We start from the raw sequence: 27478 nt of genomic DNA, 5'->3' as shown, positions 1-27478 counted from the left end.
TAAATAAAAATTTAAAAATTAGGATTTTAGATTCAGAATATTATTGTTCAGAGAACAATTTTTGATGACATCATTCAGTCTAAGAACCAGAGTTACAATGTATTTTGAGGAACATTTCTATTTTAAATTGATTAATTACTCAGCAACAATTATTTTATACTGTAATATCTCCAATCTTGATGCTCTTAGTTTGCTCCCTTTATTATTCTGTTTCAATACATCTTCAAAAACTTGTTTCAAGGATACAAAAGTCCTTATATACCTAAAAATGTCTTTGTTTTCATGAAAAACAAATTGCCTTGGTATAAAATTTTACTAATAAAGATTATTTACTAATAAATAATAAAGTTTCTTTCGAAAACTGCACAGTGGAATCCTATTCCTATCTAGTTGTAAGGTTCAAAAGTTAGTATAGAAGGCAAAAAGCACACATAATTAAAATTTCTCCTAAAAATTCCTTAAAGTACCCTTATCCCAGATCTGGACCTGGAAAACTCAAATGCCCAAGATTACATTCTATGTCCTTGTCTTTTGACTCAAGTTCCCCTTTCCCTAAAGCAGCGAAGACCCAACATCTACCAGCCAAACATAATTTTGAAAGTGGACTCTTGCTAGGCAAACCATGAATTGTTTTATAGTCATACAGATTGCTCCCAAAGGTCCAGGCCTAGGGGAGCAGTCAGTCTGTCCTTCTAGGCTTATCAGGCCTGGCTCTGGTTCAAGGGGTCACAACAGGAGGGCAAAGGGACATGGACTGTTCTAGTGCTCTGTTATGGAGTTAGGACAAGAGGACTGTGGTGTCAGTATGAGGAAGATTCAGATTCCCTGCAATACCTACAGGAAATGGAATACTCAGTGTGGTATGTGTCAGGGAGTAGGGTGGTAAGCAGAGGCAGCAAGAATGGCTAGTGCCTGGCACCGGTGTTGACAGAAAAGCATGAAGAGGAAAGTGCTGGCTGCCATGAAGACAAATGCACTTCAGACCAAATCCTCGCTGTTCTGTTCGGGTTGAGATTTGAGGGAGCTGGAGCTTCAGTGAAAAGGTCAGGGTCAGGGCTTGAAGCAAGGTTTGGAGAAACAAGAATGGCCTCTGACAGAGAGGTCTTCGTGGAGGGTGTGCAGGTGCATACCTGGTCAGCCATGAAAGGGACTGGGGCAGCAGGATGGTGGAGGCTGAGCAGGAGTGTGGTTGCTTGGAGAAACTGCATTTTTCAAGGCTTTAGCTACAGAAGTGACTCACTCTTTCCAGATAGGAGATCCGGTCTGTCCTGTGCTAAGAAGGGGTGTGTGTGTGTGTGTGTGTGTGTGTGTGTGTTTCAGCTTCTGCTCTGGGGCAGCCTACAGGTGGGCCTGCGCAGCTGAACCAACAGGGCCCGAATGGTAGCCTCAGGCCCTGGCATCGCCCAAGGCTCTCCCTGTGCTATGTCAGATGTCTGTTTTTCCCTCTTTCCAAAGAAAGACTGAAGGATCCTGAAAACGGGTGGGGAAAAGTGACATAAATTTCTTTATTGGGACACTCTGAAACCCACTTGCCAAAGGTCTATCATCTATCGGAGACGTGACTGGTTGAATGGGAAGGCTCAGTCTCGGGTGCAGACATGAAAATGGCTGGAAGTCTTCAGTTCTGCAGCTCATGTTGAGACAAAGCTGTGAGCCCCTACGAACCTCTGTGGAAGGAGATCAAGAGGGAAGTGTCTGCTAGGTCTTTACATGAATCCCTATTTTCCAAATAGGAAACCTCCTGTTCCTGGAAAATACTGCACACGGAGTGTGTGTGGCCCTGGGAACTGAGTAATAAAGTAGGATTCAACTGAGAGTTGTAGATGAAAGTAAAAACACAGAGAAACCCTGAGTAGTCACTTTTATAATAAAATAATCCAACCGTAGTTGATTCGAATGCTCCAGGCAGTGCTTACTTACCAAGAGAAGGGAGTTAGTGGTTTGGCCTGGGGTGACCATGCTGATCTCACTGTCTGCTCTACTTGGCCAGCAGTTACTAATCTCAGCTTTTTTCCCTTCAGTTTCACTCATGTGAGTTATTTCCTATCAGACCATGGTAAATTCCATCAGAAGCCACAGAGCAGTATTCCATGCTTAACAGCTGGAAGGACACCGGCGCTGCCAGGCCACTCGAGAGTAGAAACACTTTCTAAGTTTATTCTTGCATTGACGTTTCCAGGCTTGCCCAGCTCAGTAATCTTCACTTAGGACAGACCCTCTAGTTCAGACCTAAAGTCCTTTCAAACTCTTTAAATCTAGTGCCCAATAATCCTGTCAGCTATCTCTTTGCACCCTCTTCTTTCAGAACTTCTAAAAAATATTTGTTTCAATTTTTCCCCATCCATCCGCCTGTCTGTCCATCTATCCATCCATCCATCCATCCACCCATTCATCCAACTGATAAATCCTGATCTATATACATAATGCCCAGTCCTGGTGTCATGTGATGAAGTAACAGTTATAATGAAAATGATGACAAGGAGAGTGATGTCACCAAAATGATGACCCCAGCTCCTGTCCCCACATAAAGATCAATAGACAGCTAGCTATGAAAAAGAAAAAAAAGAAAAAGAAAAACAAACAAACAAAAACAACAGCTCTGGGGTCCACTGAAGAAAAGTTAGCAACACAGTGGAACAGAGACAATCCGAGCGTAACTGCAGGAGAAGGAGGGCAGCTTCGTTCTGCCTGCCTTGTCCCACCTCACCGGCTGCTGTGCTCAGTGCCAAGCGGGAACTCCCCAAGTAGAAAGCGGCCGTCTAGTCAGGAAAGGCAAAGCAGGCTGAACAACCAGCTTCTCTAGACTTTCATGGCACCACAGATGAGACCCGCTTCAGTTTCACCCCACTGGACAAAGCAAAACTGAGCTGTATAGCAATGGCTAGGGACAAAAAGGAAAGCGGGGGCTACGGACAGCAGCCACATGGCAGGAGCAAGGGTGGCTTGCAGTGACCTGCTCCACAGATAGCCCCAGCTGCTTTCACCGCGGACGAAAGAGCCAATGGCCAGTACCACTGCCAGACCCCGGCACATTTCACCCACTTTGGCCATATGGGTGTTTGTGTTCACAGATGCCAGCTGCCTGAGTCCCTCATGCTCCATCACCACCCCCTCCCTGCCCCTGCCAGAGCCCAGGAACCACACTGGCAGCCAGCCTAGGCCTCTGTGCCTGCCCATGGCAGAGCACCAGCCTAGATCTTCACAGCTGACCCCCCCACGAGCCCCCCCACTGCTAGGTGTGCAGTCAGGGCAGATGCTCTAGCTGTTCCCTTGCATGCCGTTTACCAGCCAGCCAGCACCAGCCTTTACCGCGACGCCCATGCCCAAGGAGACTGTGCAGCCATGGGGGAGCATGCTGGTGGCCAGGAACCCCGTGGCTGCTTGCGGGCCCAGATCAGGCCCCGTGTTCTGTCACTGGCCTGCACAACTCTACTAACCTGTAGCTAGCCTTCATCTGCGTATCTGCATAACCTGGCCTGACCCCTGTTACCAGCTTCCACCGAAGTGCACACATACACACATGTACGGGAGACTGTACAACAGAAACATGTCGGCATCCAGGGCCTTGGGAGCCGCCAATGAGCCAGTGGCTGTCCCCGGCCCTAGATCTGTATGTAGGCAGCTGGCGCCTGCTGTTACACAGGCACCTTAAGCTGAGTGTGTGCACGCCACCAGCCCTGGCCCCCAGCTGCTGGACCCGGAGTGGGGAACTGCTGAAGATCACAACAGCTGCTGCAGCCATCATGAACACCCACCCCACCCCACGCCCCACCAAGTCCTCACCAAGGACACATAGCTGTCAATGCCAGGGACTCTGGTGGCCTGAGCTGAAGGGACATTCTGCCTTTTCCTGGACCTGGTATTGCCACACGCTTCCACAGCCGGAGCCTTGCACCACTAGACCGGGGCTCACAGCAGACTCCAGCACGCCCCCATCTGCAAGTGGAAGTCTTCCCTGACCAAAGGCCGTCCCTAAAGTCTGTGCTTATTCTACTGCACAGGCACCTACATGGGGCTGCAGGAATCATTAAGAATAAAGAAAGCACAACTCCACTAAAGACATACAGTAAGCCACCAGTAACTGGTCCCAAAGCATGGAGCTTCGAGAATTGTCTGGCCAAGAATTCAAAGTAATTGTCCTAAAAATGCTCAGAGAGCTGAAAGAGAGCACAGATAAACAATTTAATGATATAAAAAAAAAAAATACAAAAAAAACAAAGTAAGTTCGGCAAAGAAAAAACATGAAAACAAACAAACACGGATTTGCCAGCGTGGTTCCTCACAGGAACTGCAAAACAAAAACCTACAGTGGAATCACAGAAGATAAAAGGCAGAAAATCAGAGTGTACCACTATGGAAAAATCATTAATTCACAAATTAACACAGCAAGAAGTGAGGAAAGGGACAAGGGAACTATAAAACAACTAGAAAAGAATACAATGCCATTAGTAAGTCCTTATCCATCAATAATCACTCTAAAGACAAATGGATTGAATTCTTCAATCACAATCAAGTGGTGGATGGGTGCAAAGGCAAGAACCAACATTATGCTGCCTAGAAGATATCCAATGGGGGAAAGGGTAGTTTCCTACAAATGGAGCAGAGAAAACTGGATAACCATAGATAGAGGAATGAAATTGGACTCCTGCCCCACCACTCACAAAAGTTAACTTGAAATGGACCACAGATTCAAATTAAACATAAGAACTGAAACCACAAAACTCATAGGAAAAAAATCCACATGAATAGGACTCTTTAACATTGGTCTTGGCAATGATTTTTTGGATATGGCACTAAAAGCACAAGTAACAAATTAAAAATAAACAAGTAGAACTACACTGACCCAAAAAGCTTCTGTGTAGCAAAGAAACAACCAACAAAGTGAAAAGGAAACCTACAGAATGGAGAAAATATTTGCAAATCCTGTGTCTGATAAGGAGTTAAAAATCCAAAATATATCAAGAACCCATCCAACTCAATAGCAGATGAATAATCCATGAAAACAGGGTCAAAGGGAGAAAGAACTAAACAGATTTTTTTCCAAAGAAGACATCCAAATGGCCAAAAAGCCCATAAAGAAGTGCTCAGCATCACTAATCATCAGGGAAATGCAAATCTAAGTCACAAAAGATATCACCTCACAGAAAGTTAGAAAAGCTGTCTTCAAAAAGACAAGAACTGGGACACCTGGGTGGCTCAGTTGGTTAAGCAGCTGCCTTCGGCTCAGGTCATGATCCCAGGGTCCTGGGATCGAGTCCCACATCAGGCTCCTTGCTCGGCAGAGAGCCTGCTTCTCCCTCTGCCTCTGCCTGCCTCTCTGTCTGCCTGTGCTCGCTCGCTCTCTCTCCGTCTCCGACAAATAAATAAAATCTTTAAAAAAAAAAAAAAAAGACAAGAACGAACAAGGGTTGGCAAGGATGTGGAGGAAAAGGAACCCTTGGTCAAAGTTTCTGGGGGAAAGCTTATGAGAGCCATGTTAATGAGAAAACCCACATCCCTCACTGCTGCTGTTGGTCCTGAAACTGCAGGTAATATCTGTCACTTTTCTGCAGGATTACCTGTTCTTGATTCACCTCTTGCCCTTGGCTACCATTTCTTGTAGTCTAGGTGGCTAGGCTGGTGAGATGGCCCAGACCTTCAACCTGGGGGTTCTGAGCTCTTGGTTACCATGCCTTTATCAGGCCATGGCTCTGTAGCTCCCCATTCACACTTCATCCTGGCCATGGGAGTACCAAGGAATATCTCAGTGAGCCACCTGAACACCAAACACGTTCTTCCGCACCTTCATTATGAAGCATAGTTCTGCCTCCTCGGAGTCAATTCCCCTGAGAGTATGGCAACTCATTGCTGTATCTTTTGGTTTACTGGCAATAACCAGATGGTAGCCATAGCTTTAAGTTCAATGGGATTCTTAATATATCCCCTGGTGGAAGTACACCTTCCCTGGAAATCAGGACCTTTAGGCCCACGGAGCCGAAGTTTGCTGGAACAAGAAGTACACATTCTTCAAGTGGGAGTGCTGGTCCTGGGGGTCATTTCCTACTTCTACCAGCTGACTGCCAGACTCCTATGTTTTCCCCATTGATTATGCAGACTCCAGTCGTCACAGGGTATCCCCTGCCACTTTAGGTGTGCCTTTAAGAGGCTGACTCAACACTCTAGAAGGCCCGCAGCCTCTGGATGATGCGGTATGTGGTAGAACCAAAGGGTCCTACAGTTTTGTACCCATGGACGCACATTCAAAGCACTGTTATGCAGTACATCATGCTGGTAAATCAGGTACTCTGTGGGCCCTTGGCTAGTGAACTGAGGCCTGTGTGCAGGAAAGGCAAGTCCGTTCTGGAATATATATCAAACCCAATCAGGAAAAATGCTTCCGTTTTCAGAGTGGACAGGGTCCAATGTAATCAACTTTTCACTAAGTGACTCATTGTTCTTGAGGGATAACACTGTATTTGGACTTGGTGTTGTTTCTGTTTCTGATAGGTCAGACATTCAGCAATGCCAGCAGTTGGGTCAACCTGGGTGAAAGGCAGCCAGGGGCCCCAAAACAGTGTGTCTTCATCTCTGCCTTCATGGCTGCTTTGTTCATGTGCCTATTGTACAAACATGGATATGGCCAAGAAGGAGGCGAACTGACATCCATTGGAAGAGTCTCCATCCAGCTTGTCATATGCCTCTTCTGCAGGGATGCTTACTGGTGGGCCAAACATGTGGTACAAAGATGCTCGCAGTTTGAGCCCACTCTCATAGGTTCATCTGTATGCTTCCCCTCCAGGCTACTTTATTCCTGATTTCCCCATCTTTCTCCTTCTAGGTCCCTAACCAGTCAGCCAAGCCATTCATTGCTATCCATGAATCATGTACATATCGTCACTGCAGGCCACTTCTCCCTCCATGCAAGGTAGATGACCAGATGCAATGTCCGAACGGTCCAGTTGGCGAATTTCCCCTCACCACTGTCTTTCTGGGCCACCATGAGTGAGGATACATATGGTCCACGGCTGACTCGGGGCTTATACCAACATACTCAATCCATCCGTGAGTCAGACCTGGTTATTTTTCTGTTTTGTTGGTTGATCAAAGGAACTCCCCCATGAGACTGTAGTTGTTAGCAGAGATAGTTATTGGTGCATTGGGGATAAGTAATGATTGAAAACTGAGCTGGCTTTCCTCACAGATTATTTGTGTTCTCTTCACCAGCTCCAGCAACATCCAGAATACACCACTCCAGTTACACAATGACTTGTTGCTGGGCCTGCCCAATATTACGACTTGGTAATTCTGACAGCTCTCAGCTCAAGATGGGCAGCTCTGGTCCAAGAGTTACTTGATTTCCCAAGATCAGACCCTCTGTGTCTATCAGGACTCAGGACCATGCTAGGAGCTGGTTTTGGTTTTGTCTTTGTTTTAATGGTATATAATTCTATGCCGCAGGCGGCAGCCTTTTCTGATATATCAAGGATGCCAGCTAGCAAATTTTGTGGTAGTCGTAATTATGATTTACCTTTTATCTCGCAAATGCCAACGATAGTGAATAAGCCAATACATTCCCTCCCAACTGTGTATCGTCTGAGTTAACCCCAGCTGAAAGTTTTAGTGACTGCAATGCTGCAGGGTGTCAGGGCCTATCACCACAATGGAGTCGTTGCCTTCCAGCCAATGTCTGACCAGCTCCAGAATCTCATCCCTAGAGCCTGCTTCCTAGGACCATTTCTGGTACGAACTGTCTTAAATTGGATTCTCCCAGAACCAGATCCTGAGTCAAGGATTCCGATGCTAGTGATTTATTAAGGAAGCAACTAGGAAGGAAGTGGCAGAAGCAGGAGAGGAGTGGAGAAGAGGTTAAGCAAGGTTGCATTTTCTGGTGAATTGCCAGTTTCAACCGGACTTGTAGATACTCCTGGGAGTAACTGACTCCTCAGTTTGTTTCACCTGTTTGTTTCCTAACAAAGGAGCAAAGTGTGTGGGAGGGGGGAGGGGAAGGGGTTGAAAGTAGATGTAAGACACCCAGGCACCTCCAGGTCTTAGTAAGGATGGGCAGCCCCACTGCCTAGGAGAGAAAGCCTGTGAAGGTCACAGGTGCTGGCCCTTAACAGCAAAGCACGCAGAAGCTGGGGGATGGAGACCCACAGTGATAGAAGGGCTCTCAGGGCAACTGGGCAGAGCCTCCTTCTGTCTACTCCAAAGTGATCCAGAAAGAAATATCCTGAGTTCAGAAAATTAAGAGATCATGAGTGAGATGGGGTGGCTGGATGAGGTCAGACTTTGAGCAGATTTACAGAGAGGAAGCAAACCCGTGACTCCAATTATTGTATTAACAAGGGCATCATCATTGCATTCCGTGGGGATGCCAGTAGTTACTGGCACACAGAAGGCTCTGAAGGAACGAATTGGATTAACACAGTAGCTGTATTAAAATGCTTTAGTAATTTCCTCCAGAACCCTTGTTAAGCTGGAGAAAAACAAATATCTCGAACATCTACTCTTGCTTACTTTTCTCTCCATGTCTGTTTGAAGGTGTCCTCTAGGAAAGGGGGAATGCCAAACAGTTTGGTCTTAGTCAAGTCCCTCACATTTCCTTATATGGAACGGTCTTAGGCAAGTCCCCAGCCCTTGCCAGCCCATTTTCTTTCCCATCCCTCACCCTATAGTAAGTAGGCAAATGAGTATAGTAAGTATAGTAAGTAAGATGCTGCTTCCTCTCTTGGATGTTTGTAGCTATTAAATGTTTATTATTCCCCTTCCTCCTCTGAGGGCTCAGCATTTGCTGCAAGTTCCAAATCACTGCTCTCTAATAAAATAAAATATGAGATACCAGCAAAGTAATAAATTATAAATAGGAGAGTTCAGGGCCCAAATTTGTTTAAGCAAACAGGGGTGCCTTTCAGAAGAACATGGGCCCTTTTTGGACTCTTAAGAGCGCAGTGTGATGTAGAGAAGGTGTGGGGGTATGTGAGTGAAGATATTTAGTATGGAGGACAGAGGCAGGAGAATGTGACATTAGTGCTTCCTAAGCTTGATCCTGGTTTTTATTTTTCAGTTTTAGAAATTATTTTCTACAATGGAAGATGAAATCTTAGCTATCTTACAACTCACCCTTCACCCATACACACTTCTATATCCCACTCCTGATATAATCCTATTAGTACCATGTTTGGTTAAATCAATATTCAATAATTGCATTTTTTGCTATACAAATGTTATTAAGTAAGCCATATTTCATGGTTACATTTTCTTTCTTTTAAAATCTTCCTATCCCAGAGTTAATGTTTTTTGTTTGTTTTAATTGGGCTCCGTGCCCAGTATGGAACCCAGTGCAAAGCTTGATTAAGACTGGAGCTGAGATCAAGAGTCGGATGCTTAACCAACTGAGCAACCCAGGCACCCTACATTTATGTTGCTGCTGCTTGCTTAGTGTTTTTTTTTTTTTTTTTTTTGCAATAACCCTAGTTTATCCCCCAATTCTGACAGAATTATAAAACTTTTCTTGATATATTTACTTATGAGATACTACCTTCATGTTTTGAGGGGGCTGTGGGGAACTCTCTCTCCAGAGCTAATCTCTCCAGGCAATCTCTAATCCTACACTAGATAATATGGTCCTGGGACTTCATTTCATTCTCCTCTTAGGAACTCCCTGTGCTCCTCTCTGCTCTTTGAATTCTGTTCCTCTCTGCTCCCCCCAACTTGTTTCTTCTTGGTTTACATTTCCTTGTTTTTGTGGGAAATACCAAAACAGTGGTTTCAAGAGAGAGGGAAGCGGGGAGGGAAGGTGAGGATGACCCCAAGAAAGCGTTCCATATAAGGAAATGTGAGGTGAACACTTAGGGTAATGTAAGAACACTGTATGCTTTTGGGAGCTCTTCCTGAGAAGGCAGTACGTTTCAACCACAGAATTGGAAAGTGAGGGCGTTAAGATAAAACTTTATATTTTTCAGCGCACATCACAGGCTTGGATTTCACATGGAAGAGAGACAATCCCTCCCTAACCACCAAAAACTAACATTAAGAAAATGTGTACTTTGCCACATATTGACAGAAGAGGGCACCATTAAACTCAGAATCTTGTAAACCAGCCCAAATCCACAAAAAGAACTGAAGAAAATTATGCAAACTTAAAGGTAAAGAAAATCAACACATCTCAAGGGATAAAATCCTCCACCATTCTGAGGGAGATAGAAAACAAATCTAAACAACATAAAACAGCCATGAAGTAGAAGAAAACTGCATGACAGCATTCTAGACTGAACTAAATAACCTCAAGAAGTCGGGACGCCTGGGTGGCTCAGTTGGTTGAGCAGCTGCCTTCGGCTCAGGTCATGATCCCAACGTCCTGGGATCGAGTCCCACATCGGGCTCCTTGCTTGGCAGGGAGCCTGCTTCTCCCTCTGCCTCTGCCTTTGCCTGCCATTCTGTCTGCCTGTGCTCGCTCTCTCCCTCTCTCTCTCTGATAAATAAATAAAATCTTAAAAATAAATAAATAAACAAACAAATAACCTCCAAAAGTATTGCAAAATATTAAAAAACTGCCTATAATCAGAAATTAAAAGCAAAAATGGATTTGGACAAAGAACAGGAAGAAATTAAGAGAGTTGCCTGAACTCAAGAAATAAATAGAACAAAAGAAATATATCTCAGGATTGAAGAGTAAATTTATTTATTTATTTATTTATTTCCTGAGAAAGACCAAGTGGGTGGGGAGAGGCAAAGGGAGAGGGAGTCTTCAGCAGGCTTCATGCCCAGTGCAGAGCTCAATGTGGGGCTGGATGCAGGACTGGATCTCACAAACTCTGAGTCAAAACCTGAGCCAAAATCAAGAGTCGGATGCTTAATGGCTGGGCCACCCAGATGCCCTTTTTAAGAAGTTAAGAAGAGTCTATTTTAAGAAGTTAAGTGTGTTGGGGCGCCTGGGTGGCTCAGTGGTTTAAGCCTCTGCCTTCAGCTCAGGTCATGATCTCAGGGTCCTGGGATCGAGCCCCACATTGGGCTCTCTGCTCAGCGGGGAGCCTGCTTCCCCCTCTCCCTCTGCCTGCCTCTCTGCCTACTTGTGATCTCTCTCTGGCTATCAAATAAATAAATAAAAATCTAAAAAAAAAAAAAAAAGAAGTTAAGTGTGTTAGTTTCCTAGGGCTGCCTGAAAGAATCAACACAGGCTGGGGGACTGGAAACAACAGAAATTGATTCTCTGACAGTTCTGGAGGCTGGAAGTCTGCCATTTTGGTGTCAGTAGGGTAGGCTCCTCTGGAGGCTCTCTCCTCGCTTCTAGTGGCTGCCAGCCATCCCTGGGCTTTTTGGTTTGTACATGCATCACTGTCATCTCTGCCTCCAGCTTCACATTCTCTTCTTTCCTATGTTTGCTCCCCTTCTTTTCTAACGACACTTGCCATTAGAATTAGGGCCCACCCAGGTAATGTGGGATGATTTCATCTCAACATCTACACTATAATTACAATCGCAAAAACTCCTTTCCCCCGCAAAATCACAGTGACAGTCTTTGAGTGGACATATCTTTTTTGTTGCGGGGGGGCACCATGCGACCCACTACAACACCCAAAGCAGAAGAGGCTCAAATGTAAACTTAGGAAGTGGCATGAAAGAAAGACAAGCCAACAGCCAAGACACTCAACGAGACAGCAAAGTAAAAAGGGTCAGGAAGGAAATGGATGACACAGAAGATAAGCAAAGCAACACGGGTAAACTTAAAGAAGTCTTTACGAGGAAATATAAAATGTGCGCTAGCTATCAGAAGAAATAAACACCAGTCTACAAACTGAAAGGATCTACCAGTTAGCTGAAAAGATGAAGCTGAAATTGTCAACTCCAAAATAAACTAATAAAACTATCTCATTCCTGCCCTCTCTATGTCTGTCGTTTCACTGAGCCCACAGTGGCTTAATTACTGTGGCTTCCGAGTAAGTATCAAAATCAGGAAATACAAGTGCTTCAATATTGTTGTTCTTTTTCAGAATTGTTCTGTGTATTCTAGGTCCTGTGCATTTCCATATAAATTTTACAATCCATTTGTCTATTTGTGCAACAAAGCCTATAATGTTTCTGATTTCAGTTGTGTTTAGCCTTTAAATCAATTCAGAGAGCAATGCCATTTTGGCAACATTGAGTTCTCCTGTCTATGAACACAGTGTATCTCTCCATTTACTTAGGGCTTTGCATTCTTTCATCTGTTTTGTAGATTTCCGCATACAATCCTATACATATATTGTTAGATTTATACTCAAGGATTTCATGTTTAGTGTATTATAAATGGTACTATTTTAGAAAATTAAATTTCCAACCACTGGTTTTTACAATACAGAGCTCAATAGATTTTTTAAAAATATTATCTTGTGGCTTCATAACTTCATTTATGAGTCTCTGTATCTGTTTTGTAGAGTTTGGAGGTTTTCTATATGGAAAATCGTTCATCAATGAATATAAACAGTATTTTTTAAATTTTTAATTAACATACAATGTATGATTAGCCCCAGGGGTACAGGTCTGTGAATCGCCAGATTTACACACTTCACGGCACTCACCATAGCACAGACCCTCCCCAATGTCCATAACCCCACCACCCTATCCTTCCACCACCTCCCGCAACCCTCAGTTTGTTTTATGAGATTAAGAGTCTGAATAGGAACAGTTTTTTTCTTCCTTTTCAATATGTCTAAAATCACTTTTTCTTATTGAACTCAGTTTGATGTTGGGTGGGGTTTGGGGAGTAAACATCCTTACTTTGACTTACCAGCAAAGCAGTCCATCTTTCACCAGTTAAGTATGATGCTATAGGTTTTCTGTATCTTTATCACAGAAGAAATAGCTTTCTTCTATTCCTAGTTGCTGTATTTTTACCATAAATGTAATATTTTACCTGTTATGTTATTTCTATGTGACACTTTTGGAAATTATAATTTCCGTCTCTCTGAGCCCATGAGGGCTTTTCTGCTCCTCCCAGCCATAATCAGTCTTCACCTATCCCCTGGGAGTAACAGGGATGCTGCCTTTGGCCCAGTGGCTACAGGTCCAGACAAGGCTTCCTGCCTTCCCTGCAGCAGAGACTGCTCCTGTCCTGCAGGCTTGTACTACATGGGTGCTTTCTCCTCTAGTCTCCGCTCTGCCAACCAGACTTCTTTGTGAATACCTTGTCGGGGGTCCATCAAGAAAAGCCTGCAAGTATGAAATCCCTTATTTTTGTGGCTCCTTGGGATCCTGCTCTCTCAGATTACCCCACATTCACATTGAGACTTTAGCAACTAGGTAAACATGTTAGCTGAGTTCTTCTTCCTTGCTTGTGATTTGACCCGATAGTCTTCCTGGGCTTTTCTACAAGTGAGTGTTTGTGTCTGGTCCCTTTTTAGAGACTCCTTTATTTCATTAGAGTCAGGATAACCAGCTTTCCTGTAACCTTATCTAATGAGTTCAAGAAAAGTTGCACATTTTATAGATTGTCTTCTGGCTTCTTTCTTTGATTTTCTGTAATTTTAAAATGATATACCTGGGTAGAGTATTTTTTAAAAAATTATCCTACTTGGTGTTCTCTAGACTTTGTGGATCTGTGCTTAATGCCTGACATTTGGGGGAAATTCTGTCAATATTGTTTCATATGTTCTTTCTCTCCTCTTTTCCCCTTCTGACATGTCCATTATAAGTATGTTACAACTTTTGTACTATCACGTAGTCTTTGGATATTCTATTCTGCTTTTTTCAATTTTTGTTCTCTTTGCTCTGCAGTTTTGGGAGATTTCTACTGGTATATTCTCAAGCTCAGGGATTCCTCCTCATCTGTGTCCATCTACTAATAAGGCCACCAAAGGCATTTTTTCATTTCTGTTAATGTTTTTGATTTCAAGTATTTCTTTCTGGTTCTTTTTTAGGATTTCCATCTCTTGGCTTACATTGCCCATCTCTTCTTGCATGTTATTTTACCCCTTAGAGCCCTTAGCATATTCATCACAGTTGTTTTCAGTTTCCTGGGCTGATGGGTTGTTCTTGGTATTGCAATTACAAAATGATGCCATAGTGAATGTTTTCCTGACACATATGGTCATATTGATAGAGGTATAGATTCCCACAAATGGGTATATTCCCAGAAGTGGAACTGCTGAATCTAAAGGTAAATGATTATGTTGTTTTGTTAAATACTGTTAAATTTCCTCCACAATGATTTTATTGATTTGCATTTTTATCCACAACATATGAGGGTTAGTAGTCTTCTCATAACTTTGCATAATATTATACTATGCAATTTTTCCCAATCTGAAAGGTGATAAATGGTATTTGTGATATTAACCTCCAATTCTCTAAGATTGGGTATTTTCTCCTATGTTTATGGGCTATTTTTACATTGTGTGTGTGTGTGTGTGTGTGTGTGATATGTTCACATCTTTTGCGTATTTTTCGGTCATATGTGTGCTCTGGGCATCAGAGCAGCCTATGAAAATAAGGAACTTGATCTGTTATTAGATCAAGGTCTCTGAAAAACAATCTGAGGAGTTTGAAGTGGCGGGGGGGTGGGAGGTTGGGGTACCAGGTGGTGGGTATTATAGAGGGCACGGATTGCAGGGAGCACGGGGTGTGGTGAAAAAATAATGAATACTGTTTTTCTGAAAATAAAAATTGAAAAAAAAAAAAAAAGGTCTCCACAACATAGAGAAAGCTGTCATTCATAAGAATCAAAGCCATATTTGGTGTAGACAAAGAAACCTCCCTGTGGGTCTTCACAAAGACACTGAGAAATCTTCCTTAGGTTTGGCTTTGCTTCCAAGCATTTTTTTTTTTTTTTCCAGTTTTGGTCCAGTCCTGGCCTGGAGATAACCACCTTGCTACATAAATGCCCACATGCATAGTGACGTCATTAGCCTTCTGCTGTACTTGTTCATTGTGAAGGACACGTTTCCTCTCACCTGGACCACCTAGCCAGCTGTTGACCTTTGCAATATCCTCACGCAAACTGAACTCAACATCCTTTTTGGCTGGGCATGGATTGTACATTGTACGTCCATCTTAACAACTTGGAAAGAGGGGAAAGCAATCTTCCTAGGCATGTGGGAAGTTGCACTGAAAAGTCTTTTAAGGTTCTTGCTCTAGTCAGAAGTTAGAGGGATTAAACTTCATTGTGGCTGCTATTGTTTTAGTAATGACCAACAGAGAGGAAAAAAGGGCTGATATAGATGCTTTTACTTACCTTCTCCACTGTTTTCTATGATCATCACTAACTCAAAATAGCTGTCAGAGGGAGAACAAGTGAGGGACTGAGCCTGAGGAGCAGTGAACCAGTCCTGTGTGGGCTGTGATGCCCAACAAGCTAGCAACCAAGGGGAGGGGGGCTCCCTCATGCATCTGTTAAGGGTGGTGTTGGTGCCTGAGCATTGGTGTTGGTGCCTGACCTTGACTTTATAGTCCCCATGAAAGGAGAAAAGATCTCAACTAACCACGATTCCATTAGGAGACAGATGTCCTATGGTCAGAACATAATCTGTCTGAATCAGGAAGCTACCTGTTGTCTTGGGTCTGTATGACAAACTAAATCTTTTCCAGTCATCAATACTAGAGTGTAGTCAAACACTCTAGTGTTTGAGCCCAGATGAGCCCAGACCCATCCTCAGAAATGGACCCCTGCAACACAGAGGTTCAGCCAATCCACACAGTCAACCCAGCTCAGGGGCAGGCATCTAAAACTTAGAAACTTGGCATTTCAAGACAAAAAGGAGGCTTTTACTACCTTTCAGTTCACAAATTTTTATCTCAGTATCCTTTGAGGCTTATAACCCAGTGATGAAGGCAACCTCCTAATTTTAGATGAAACAATGAAGACTCAGAGAAGTTTTCTCCACCTGTCCAAGATCATACAACCATTGGGAAGAGCCAGGAGTCCAAGACACTTGGCTCCTCATCCTTTGCTTTATGTTTCCAGGTTTCTTCTAGCATGATTCTCCCCAGAAGCAGGACCACTCCCATGAGCTGAGAGTCTATGATTTCAAAACTGAGACCAAAAATGTTAATATTAAGGGAGTGAAGCTTTGTTTAATTAGCCAGGCGCAGCAAACAGAAAACAATCCATGATTTTATAGATGACCCCTTTTCCTTTCCCACAGCTTTCCCCAGTGTGATGCGTACACAGTCCACAGAACACAACCACCTTCCTGATGCACAGGCAGGTTATTTCCTCCACTGTCCCACCACGAGGTTGTCTTTACTCATTTGGCTTAGCTGTGTGTAACACTGCTCTAAGTCCTGCGGATATAGGTTCTGTTCTTAAAAAATTACGTCCTTAATACCCATGTCCTAAGCCTTCTTTAGACTCCATTCTTTTCTTAGCTTCCAATGAATGGCACCCACTCATGCTATAACAGTCACCTCACATGCATTTCTGTGCTCAAGGCAGCTACACGTTTATGAGCAAGAGCCTGCCATTCCATCTTGAGAATAAGGAATTCCCTTCTGAGAGGAAGAGCATGCTGACCTCTAGGACACTTTGGTACCAAAGAAAAAGGTACCTTTCTTTCCTCTAGGCAGTTGTAGCCTTGCACAACCCTTGTTTGGGTTGCCAAGGGAAATTCTGGCAGTTTTCAACCCTGTTAGCTTCCTTAGCCAGGCATCTTTGTGCAACACTCAAATTGCACAATTATACCAGGTAGCCCTGGGTCTGGGAGCCATGAAGAGTGCTACCTTAAGATTTTTGTTAGTGGTTAACAAGACAAGTTGACATGATCATCTCAGTTTGTAATCACACTTGCAAGACTTAATATTTACTCTCAGTACAGTAAGTTCCACTACAGTAGGGACTTTTTACTCTCCCCATATGCCAGGGCCTGCTACAGTGCCTGGCTCGTAGTAAGCACCCATTATTTGCTTGGTCCTTTCATAACTGTGGCTTTTAGTACTTTGGGAAGAGCAAAGATTTTTACCTCATAACTCAGACATGACCACTGTCCAAAAGTTTATCTGTGGTAAACATAGAAACCCATATGGAAGGGTGAAGAAGATGGACAGTCATTTCAAAAGCAGAGAATGCTAACTAGTAGTCAGTCGAGGTTACAAATTGTCCATCAGATTCTGCAACTGCCTCATTTGAATAGCTATAGAAATGACCGGCCCTTCCCTGATTATTATTCTTTCCAATCCCTCTCTTGTCTCTTCCTCCAAACCATTTCCAGTACCACAGCTAGGGTGAAAACTAACCTGATTTTTCAGCTCAAAACATTTCAATGGTGAGACTGCTTAGGAAAAAAGATAAAATCCTATCATAATTTACATAATTGTGTGATTTGGCCTCTACTTACCTCTGCAAACTCATCTAGCCATTCTCTCTGCTTTCTCTTCTCTAGCCACTGTCCTCTTACTCTCTTCACCAGAGCAGTAAGGTTCACAGCATCTTGAGATCCTCATGCATGCTGTTTCCTCTGTCCAGAATACTAACTCCCCTCACCCTAACTGCCCCATACCTGCTCTTTCCCCTCCTCCAGTTCACAGCTTGGGTGGGAGTTCTGAGCGCACAAGGCAACGAGGGTCTCCCCACTTGTCCAATGACTCGACCTCCTAGCAGCCTGTTCTTTCATAGTCTTTTCACTTCCCTATTCTATACATCGGGATGGTCTGATTTGCATCTCTCCCCCTACTACACGCTAATTCCATGGAGGTCTGTTTGGTTTCATTGTTATGTTTCCAGCATTACTGAGGGGTTTGGCGAATAACCCAAATTCTAGTGTTTACTGAATAAATAAAAGCACACTTTTTAAGCATCAGAGAGACATGTTGACATGAGATGGGGCAAGGCACCGTGAAGAAGCAAAGGCAGATGACAGCGAGCATCTCTGGTGTCACAGTCAGGGCTCACGGCCACTCAGGTCCCATGAGCAGCTCCGTAGTAGTTCACGAGCCTGGAGCAGCTGGGGCTGTCAGCTGTGGTGTTTCTGCAGCAGAAGCGGGCAGCCCTCAGGTCCTGCTGCTCCCAAATGCTCTGCATTTCTCAGCCACATTCTGCTGTTTCTCTTCTTAATGTCCATCAAGAGGACATCTTTTCATTTTGAAAAAAATTATTCTGATGTAAAAGTGGATACCAGCTCATTACAGAAAAATTAGATAGAACACTCAGACTATATTATCTATCCTGTGATCTAGGAAAAAAACAGTCACAGCTTGATATTATATATATGTGCCTACAGAAATGATCTTTCTGTAAACTGGGACATTTGTAGATTCTATTTTGTGACCACAATTAAGTAACACAAAACTTTTTGGAACTTAAAAGTTGTTGCAATAACCCTCCATAGTTGTAGGTCTTACACCTGCTCCAGTGTTGTACTTTTAAAAACAATACAGAGCTGGAATGACTGGCTGAAAATAAATAGGAATCTAAAAAGAGAGTAGTTCACCTCCACAAAACTTAAAATATGGATCTAGACACTTAAAATGGCTAATGTGTTGTAAAACCATCTCATGGTACACTTATATTACTACTATTTTAATAGCCAGTTTCTGTGGATATTAATTTTTAAAATCTGTGAAAATTAACCAAGTTGCTGTCAACTCCATTGTTTTCAAATTGTATACCACGACTCCCCTAGAGGATCTTAGGCCTTCCATTCATAAGAAGTATCAAGTTTTGAACTTGGGGCAAAGAGGTACCAACAGCTAATTTTAAAGGACGTAGGTATAAAAAAAAGTCTCAGATGGTAAGAGTAGCCAGTAGCAGCACAATCTTACCGCAAACAGTGTTAGAGATGTCAGCATGTGGATCTGTATGACAAAGGCATGCTTTCACAACCTAAGGCAGCAGCGGAGGCGATGGTGTGCACAAACTATGCAGTGTGAGTTCACACACAGTGCCCATCTGCCCTGTTAATAACCCAGCCTTTTCAGATGTAACCCAGGCTCTTCGCTGGGCTCTTCTCACATGGTCATATTGTTGCAAGGTGTCTGTTTTGTGTAGAGCATCTCCTCCAAGATACAGGGAGGAAGAAGGGGAGGGAAAGAAGAGCAAAAGGCACATGCCCTGAAGTTATCCCCTTTTAAGGAGCTTTACTAGAAACCCCTCTCAACACATTTAGTTACCCCTCATTGACAAGAACTGTGTCACATCCTTATTGGTAGCAGATGGACATCATTTTTGTTTTTTAGCTGAGCGCATTGCAAATGTGCTCCATGCAAATCAGGGTTCTGTTAATAAAGAAGAAAAGAAGAAAGAATAGATGGGTAGATAACTAGCAGTCTTTCCTATGCACAATTTTGGAAAAGATGGCTTAGGAAGACTTCTGGTATTTCAGCTCCCAAAATAACCAAAAGAAAATGCGGGAGGGGATGTAAAAAAGAGGGGGAAAAAGAGATTCCAGTAGAGAGACTTATTGGTCTAGCTATGAAGACAGGTTGAAAACAGCCCAAATTGATGGGCAAACTATTAATGGTCATGGGAAGGAAATACCAAGAGAAATAATAGTCAACCATACTGTCTGCCCTTCAACCCTATATCCAAACTTCAGACAGTTCTGAGACACATGTCCTTAGAGGGGAGGCCCATGACCCCAAATTAGGACACTTCCTCTACTGGGAACACTTGGGAACAGGAGGCTTTATCTGCAAGTAGCAGATGTGTGGGTATGGAGGGTGGGGTACAGAGTAGGGTGTGGTTGAGGCACAAGTGTTTCATGAACACCAAGTCACAAGGAACCTTGCAAGAGTCTACAGGCTAACAGAGATAACAGGCCTGAAAATACTGAACAGATAATAAAAATAGGGAAGATACACTACTATCCCTCTGCCCCATCCTCTCCTTTTCTCCCCACACAAAAAAGAAGTTTAAACTACCTATCACAGTTCATCCTAGGTTGACTGACTGATGACCTATAGAAAGCATCTAGCTGACCCTGTTCTACTCTCTGTATAGGACTCCGCCATTCCCTCTATAACAATTTCTACCATTGGCTACTTGGCTCCAACCACTTCAGAAACAAACCTGGAAAGATCCAGGGGGAAGAACTGGACTGAGTTGCTGCCAAACCAATGAGTCTACCATCTCCCCCATTGAGGACAGTGGTTGTATTGGCCACGTTCTGGAAGTCATCCTTATTTGAAAGTCTTCTCAATGAAAACTTTATCATAGTAAGACAAAGAAGTTCAGTAATACAAAGATGCATACTGTACTATTCCAGGTACTAGTTCCCAGTGAGGAAGAGGAGTAGAGTGCTCTCTTCTGGGGACTCTCTGGCTTGGAGCACTGACCAGGCATTGCCCAACAGTTCAATGCCAGTCACAGATTGCTACAGCTGGAAGTAACTCTGCAGGGAAACTTTCTGAAAGAAACTCAAAGAGGTCTCTGCTACCTGCACCGAGGACACTGAATATTAGTTATGGAAGGGCTAACTATAATGCCAAGTTAGAGAACGTTACAGCCAATAAGCCAATAGTCCTCATTTGAGTACAAAAAAACATCGGCTACAGTTTTATCTCGAAGGAATGATCACAGTCATTGCCCTAGACATCTCAGGTGACTCATAACACCCATGGTAATTGACTTTTCTCAGGAAAATACTAACTTGCTTATCTGGCTCTATGCCAAGTTATCTATTTAGTCTAGAGGCTACAAATACAGAATAATACATATCCCAACTGCTGGAGATACTTTATTCTAGAACAATCGAGGGATGGGAAATCATGGTACTGAGGAAAAAGCCAGGCAGAATCCAGAACTTGGATAGCCTAGGCGAAGACTAAGCTTAAAAGTAACAAAAAATGAAGGCTCTACTATAGTTAAGAGAGAAAGTATATGTTGGGATGGGGAACATTAGACTTACCAAATCTCTAACAGTTGGAACAGGGTTGATTGTACCTGACCATTTAACTGGACCCATGAGAGAGATGATCCATTCCCAAACCCTGAGACTTCCTGGCTCCAGTTGTCCTAAGGCATAGATAGTCCCAACCCCATCTAAATGTGTTTGCTCTGAGTCTGAGCTAAAGAGAATAGATATCAGCACTTACAACATCAAGGATGTTCGTAACAGTCCTATATTATAGTATCCATATCAAGTGCCAAAAATTAGACTCTGGGTTTTGGCAAAAAGTGCACGTCCCACTCCTAATTCTCCCACTTACTGGATACGAGGACCACATGTACGCCAATGACTGCCTGAGGCCTGAGGAATACAGGGGGAGATGATACTTGCAACTAACTAGACCAGAACTGGGAGCCATTAAATGGCTCTCCCAAATCCCTATTGGGCTCAGGAACAGAACTGAGTATATAATCTCCAAAGTTCACATTAACAGGGTTACTTCAAACGTCTGCGATATAGCTATACATGAGCAGCTACACCAACAGTAACGCTAAAGCAACTGTAGCCATAAGATCTATGGTGGTCTCCAACCACATGCCGTTAAGGTTCTATTCTGGCTGGGGAGGGAGGAGCAGAATGTGCCATTGCACAGGGAAAATACATATATCCCAGACAACTCCCCGGACACATGGGACTCAGCAAGCTATGTCCACAAGGAAATGGTTAAACTGAGTGGGCTTCATGTGGTCCTAGTCCTCCACAGCTTTTAGTAAAGTCAGAATTATAATAAGGGAGTTTATTATTTGTGACAGCACTAATTCTATCTTTAAGGGGGGAGTTATGTGAAAATAATAAATGATGATATCATATTGGTCTGGAGATCAATGTGTTGGTCCACATAAAAGTTATCCACTAAGGGGTGGATTGTGCTGGGTCATTTTTAAGTATTGTAACTTAAGAAATCCCATGGTTGGAAAGCCCCCGTGTTATACGGAAAGCACCCTCCTCCCACCCACACGCCCACTATTTGTAATTCTGAACTGGAGAGTTCCTACATCCTGGGGTATAGTTTGAAAGTCTAGACTCAAAACATGAACTTTAGGTCCAGCAACAAAGTAGCAAGAATACAGGTTTACTGATTTATATATCAATGACATCATCCTCTAAACTGATAAAAGAAAAACACAAACTGAGGGGACTCAGTGTCCCTCTGATATGGTGGGACTCCCATCCTGCATTAGTGACATAAGCCTATGCATAGATTTTGGGCACATCCCAGGGAGAGGAAAGAAAGGTGGAGAAAGGTACTGGGGAGCAGCATGTGCTTACTGCCTTCACACATTCTCTGCTCTAACTAGTTAGATTATAGCCTTTATTTGAGATATGCTAATGCTTGCTACCATCAGGATTAAATTCTGCCATTTCTCCTGACACACAACTTAGAGAGGTTGTGTGCTCCCCACAACTAACCCTCACCATCCTGACATTTATCAAATGACTGTCAAGTATCCTAAGGACTCTACAAATAGCTCTCAGAGTTTGTTCATTTCTACCCCAAGCCTAGCCTACATGGATTGCTATGTATTAGTGAGAGTTTTCAACATGAAGTGTCTCACCGTATTACTAACAACCTCTGACATCTGGAAAGCCTACCAGTTTACCTTCCAAATGCACATGTGTACCATTAGTGTACGTCCATCTCCAACCCCCCTCAAAAGACATCTGAAGATAAATACAACAGACTCATTCCTATCTGGAAAGAACATGTTCTGATTTGGCAGCAACGGAATAATGGGAAGAGGTATTTTCTCTTCAAGAATCTTGCCTAACTCGAGGGAGTAACATGACATAGGAATCAAACAGGAAAAAAAGATGATATGACATACTTTCGGGGAAGAGAGGGAGGTGGTTAAAATATCATCTATCAAGTGCTTAGAACTTGACAGTAAACAAGGTTTGGGGCATTCCACATGCTATCCCAGACAGAAACCACCTTAGGGATAAAAGTGTAGCCATCTCTACTTCCTAAATTTGGTGTGTCCAGCCTGGTTAAAGCTACAGACAAAAATAAACCTTACAGAAAGTGCCATAAACTGCAAAATGGATCCTGTACTAGGCCCATCTCTGCATTTTGTCAGGCTTTCTCAAGTTGCGGGAAGCATTCCTTGGAACCCCCCAGAAATAACAGAGCCCTTTGGAGTAGTTAAAGGTCATAAATATGCAACCCTGGAAATCTTTACACAAGGTGAGTTTTTATACCAAAACCATCTTATGTATTCCATGTATGGGAGAAGTTGTAAGCTAAAAATAAAAGTTTTTTAAGGATATAAATATCCATACATTTTTAATGTTTTGAAAAACCACAGTATTTTGGAAAAAAAATACTGCACATCAATAATTTATTTCCCAGATTTCCCTTCTGGTAAAAGTGGTTCAGGTTGTTCACATCAGTCCTGTACCTGAAAACAACGAAAAAAACTGGATAAAATATATTTAAAATAATCTTTTCAAAAGCATCAAAGAGATAACAAAATAGTAAGGAATTATTAGGCCAAAAGTAAAGAGAAGAATCTAGAGAGGTGAACAAGCTGGAAGCCACTTTTTCCTTGAGAGTACTAGCTAATCCCAGAAACCCAGACCCTCCATTTTCATGGCCTTTCCAGGTATAGAAAGGAAAAAATGCTGGGTCCAAACAAGTTGGGGAGTCTGACAGGAGGCTTTCCCCTACAACGGTCTGCATTCCAGGATCTCAGAGAGAAGGGGACAAGAACTGGGATGATCTAGAGAATTCAAACATTACTATAGTAAGAATCCCTTGAGTTGGCCAGGAAAAATGAAACTTTGACCAGGCAATCGCAAACTGATAGCGCCCTCAGGCGCCTGGCAGAAGTAAATGCAAATATTCTTTGGAGAAAAGTGCTTGCGTTACCTCACAGTTATTCCTGCAAAATAACGTTTCAAATGCAATGACTAGCACAGAGTCAAACATGCCCGGCACATAAGAAAATTAGAATCAGTGAATAAAGCAGACAACCAGAAAGAGCTCATCAAAAACTCCAGGTGTAGGCCCCAGAACCTCTGTTTTAGTAGGCCACCCAGGTCATTCCCATACACACTAAAGCTTGAGAATCCCTGCTTTAGACTTTAATCACATAGATATTCATCCCTCACACAAAAATGTGTGGGTATGTCAGGACTTGGGAAGGGCCCAAGAATTTGCATTTCTAACAAGTTCCCAGATGATGCTTATGCCGGATGAGGAGCACTGCTACAAAGGTATTACTCTACAGATCAGAATAGTGGTTACCTGTGGGGAGATGGGCCATAATTTGAAGCAATATGTGGAAGGCTGAAAATCCTCTCTTTCTTGATCTCAGTGGTGGTTACACAGTGTAATCATTAAGTTTTAGGTTTTATTTTAACGCATGACAAGATCAACGGTTGTCCTTTTCCATTCAATCATCTAAGTCCAATGTCACTGCTATGTCACTAAATCCTATCCACCTCCATCTCACGACCCTCATTTATAATCAACTCCCAAAGTAGAAAGTGTAAAAGGTTGCAAAGTTCCAAGACATACTTCCTTCACTTTAGTTCCGAATGTAATTAGCTCATGAAATTAAATAGCTTTAAAACTCAAGACAAGAAAAATTAAGTCTAAGTTTCTAAAAACCCTGTTTAAAAAGTTGTTTAAAACACAGAGATATGATACTGCTTATAATCTTAGTTGTCACCAAAAACACCTGCAAAAATAGACAACTACCTTAAACTTTTCCCCTAAGTTAAAAGAAAGGGAGGAGATACTACCTTTTACCAGTCTGAACTTCCTACTCCGAAGAGGCAAAGATGCTTGCTTCTCTCCAAATACAACTTGAAAATAAAATACCTAGTACTGCTTATAGTAATGGTAAGTAAGATCCGTCCTACTCTTTTAATTAATCTTCACCTACAAGGAAAAGTAATATTCATCAACTGGCCTTAAATCTGTGAACACTTTAAGAGAAAGTATAGAAAATCTCTTTGTGGGAAGGGGAACAATGAAAATAAAAAAGGCTGAGAAGCACCAAATTAAATTGACCAGTGCAGACTGTACTTTGAAGTTCTCACACTGGTTTCTTATATTCATACAAAATACTTTTTCCAGCGGTCACATACTTCTGTGAACTTCAAGAAACAGTTACTAATTTCCATTTTTGATTCATAGTACCAACACCCTCTATTACCCAAGCCCTCACCATTACTCTGTGAGGAAACAATGGTAACAGTGGAGTTTCTGACTCTGGTAACTAGCAGGGGCCTAGGCCTTGTGATATTCCAGACAGGTATCTGAACAACCAAATGGTTCCCACAACCGGGTGTGGCAAACTACTGAGACCATGGGGGAAAAAAAAATGTAGCTGGGTTTTGTTATGCCCATAAGTACCTCACAAGTACCTTCAACACCCGGACATACCTTCCCATTTATGTGGTAAGAACTGACCAAAATGCTTTGCTTAACTCCCACTGTAACTCTGACCATTGCAGACCTGAATTCATATACCTCTCACAGCTTCCTCTTTCTTACAACATCAAAATATGACCATGTAAGATGCCTAATCATTATTATGTTAACTGTAGACAATGTAGCAAGATAATGTTGGTAGCTTACCAAGGATCATTCCTGGATCCTGAAGGTTAGAGGTCCAGATGAACTGGCTTGTGAAAGGCAGTTTTTGTAACCATGTAATATACTGGGATTTGGGGACAATGTAGGTGGGGATATAAGAGGCTTGGAAAGATTCTCCAACCTGGGCAGGCAGAACCCGAGTATCACCAGCCTCAGCACCTGTCCTGGGAGGAGCTGGGGAGACCTGAGAAGCCACATTCACGTAACACTCCAACCCAATGCCCTCTGTGTCCATTATCTAACCCTAACCAAGCCTCAAACCAAGTCTTCTGTGGGATCATTTCAATACAGAAAGTAATACTCATTAAAAAAAAGCATAACCACCATTTTGGAGCAGAGCTGATCCTAGTAGAAAAGTACTCCCCTTTCTGCTCATTGCTGACAATGCCTTAAGTAATGCCTTCAAAAGTACATCCTCATTCAATTAAGTAGAAAACTCCAGATTATCATAATGTAGCTGAGCTTGTTATATTAAATTCTTTCACTTGTCTGGAGGATAAGTACTACAGTAAAGCAAATATATCATGCTTTTACTAAGGGCTATCAGTTAGATGAGATTACCAATACTCTAAACATTTTAGTCCCTGGTCAAAATTAACTTTAAGAAAACATCCTACAGAATTTATGATTATACCTTTCAATACAATCTGAGTACTTTCTTCTTACTCTTGGATTACTTTTGCCTCTGTGAGAATATCAAATTCACATGTAAATGAGTGCCTATTAAGAGCTGTTTAAAGTCATTTACGTCATCCAGTATATATAGAGAGGATTTTGGTGATTGCTCTAAGGTTAAAGATTTCATCCCATCTATAGTTATAAACCATATTTTCTGATAATAATCACTTGACTTGAAAAAACCAAAGCATCCTACTTTTTCAGCAAAGTCAGAGTCCCCACCAACAGACTTCTCTGAAGTTGTGGATGTACCTGTTGACTGTCCTGCTTCCCTAGGTGTCCTCTGATTACAAGGATTGCTTTGGAGGGCTATGGAATTTTCTAGTCATTTGTGAATCTCACTGTGCTTCATGTGAGTTACTAATGTCCATGTCGTCACCCTTAAACCAAAGTTCTTTTACATACCGTTCACTGGTTTTGTTCTCAGTCGCTGAATCATAAATGGAACTGATACAACTTTTCATCTTCAATTTCCTCTGTAGGGCACGTGGCATCTAAGTCATCTTCGATTTTGAAACTGAAAGTATCCAAGTATCCCCTGGAGAGAAGTAGAGCTTGTCCTGCACGTTGTTTTGCAGCATTTCCACCATTACTGGGTCATCTGGTAGTACAGGAACTTTAAATCAAATATCTGACCACACTTGTTGGTGTAATTCATACTATGTTGACTTGTAGTGAGTACAAAAACATCACTTTATCATTTTTTGAGTCCTCTTCCTTAGCATGTCCTCTTTTCGCTTTCCATACATCTCTGTTTGGTGTATAACCTAAAATCAAAATGTTATTTGAAAGGCTTTTTTTGTTCACATATATACAACTCCCACACTTTCCTCCTGAAAGTTGAAATCTTTACCTTTTTTTTTTTTTTTTCCCTTTGTCATAGTGGTTAAAAGAATTCTGGAAACAGACTACATGAGCTTAAGTCATCTTTTGTTCAGTGTGACCTGAGCACATTACCAAACTTCCTTGGTCCTCATTTTCCTAATCTGTGATATGTAGATAATAACACCTAATGTTCTGGAATTGTTATGAAGTTTCTTTTTTTTTTTTTAAATATTTTATTTATTTGCAAGAGATAGCAAGAGACCACAAGCAGGGGGATTGGCAGAGGGAGAGGGAGAAGCAGATCAGGGAGCCCGATGTGGGGCTCAATCCCGGGACCCTAGGATCACAACCTGAGCTGAAGGCAGGCGCTTAACCGACTGAGCCACCCGGGCATCCCTGGATTGTTATGAAGTTTCTATGTATGAGGATTCAATATGTTAATAGATGTAAAACTCTTCAGACAATTCTTGACACATGATAAACACTCTACATTTTAGCTCTTTTATCTACTGCCATATAAACCCCTCAGCTGTTGAGA

General features: G+C 42.5%; 2 long non-coding RNA genes across 7 annotated transcripts in view; one reads left to right on the top strand and one right to left on the bottom strand.

The window, feature by feature from the left end:
- LOC116587496 overlaps positions 1 to 27478 on the bottom strand; it is a 40533-nt gene that overhangs the window by 5455 nt on the left and 7600 nt on the right. For 3 of the 6 annotated variants that reach the window (XR_004284471.1, XR_004284469.1, XR_004284472.1), the window contains exon 4: positions 18417 to 26882. This is a non-coding gene — a long non-coding RNA (uncharacterized LOC116587496). Of the gene's footprint in view, positions 1 to 15988; positions 18017 to 18416; positions 26883 to 27478 lie in introns of those variants that run through there. The other 3 variants (XR_004284474.1, XR_004284470.1, XR_004284478.1) reach the window with 3 other exon arrangements.
- The window catches only part of LOC116587505, a 46175-nt gene continuing 30313 nt past the window's right edge, over positions 11617 to 27478 (top strand). The window contains exon 1 of the long non-coding RNA XR_004284479.1: positions 11617 to 11915. This is a non-coding gene — a long non-coding RNA (uncharacterized LOC116587505). The remainder of the gene's footprint in view (positions 11916 to 27478) is intronic.

Source organism: Mustela erminea, chromosome 1 (genome assembly GCF_009829155.1).
Source record: "Mustela erminea isolate mMusErm1 chromosome 1, mMusErm1.Pri, whole genome shotgun sequence".
Classification (NCBI taxonomy): Eukaryota; Metazoa; Chordata; class Mammalia; order Carnivora; family Mustelidae; genus Mustela; species Mustela erminea.
The sequence above is the reverse complement of the archived record's forward strand: the minus strand, read 5'-3'. Positions and strand labels throughout refer to the sequence as shown.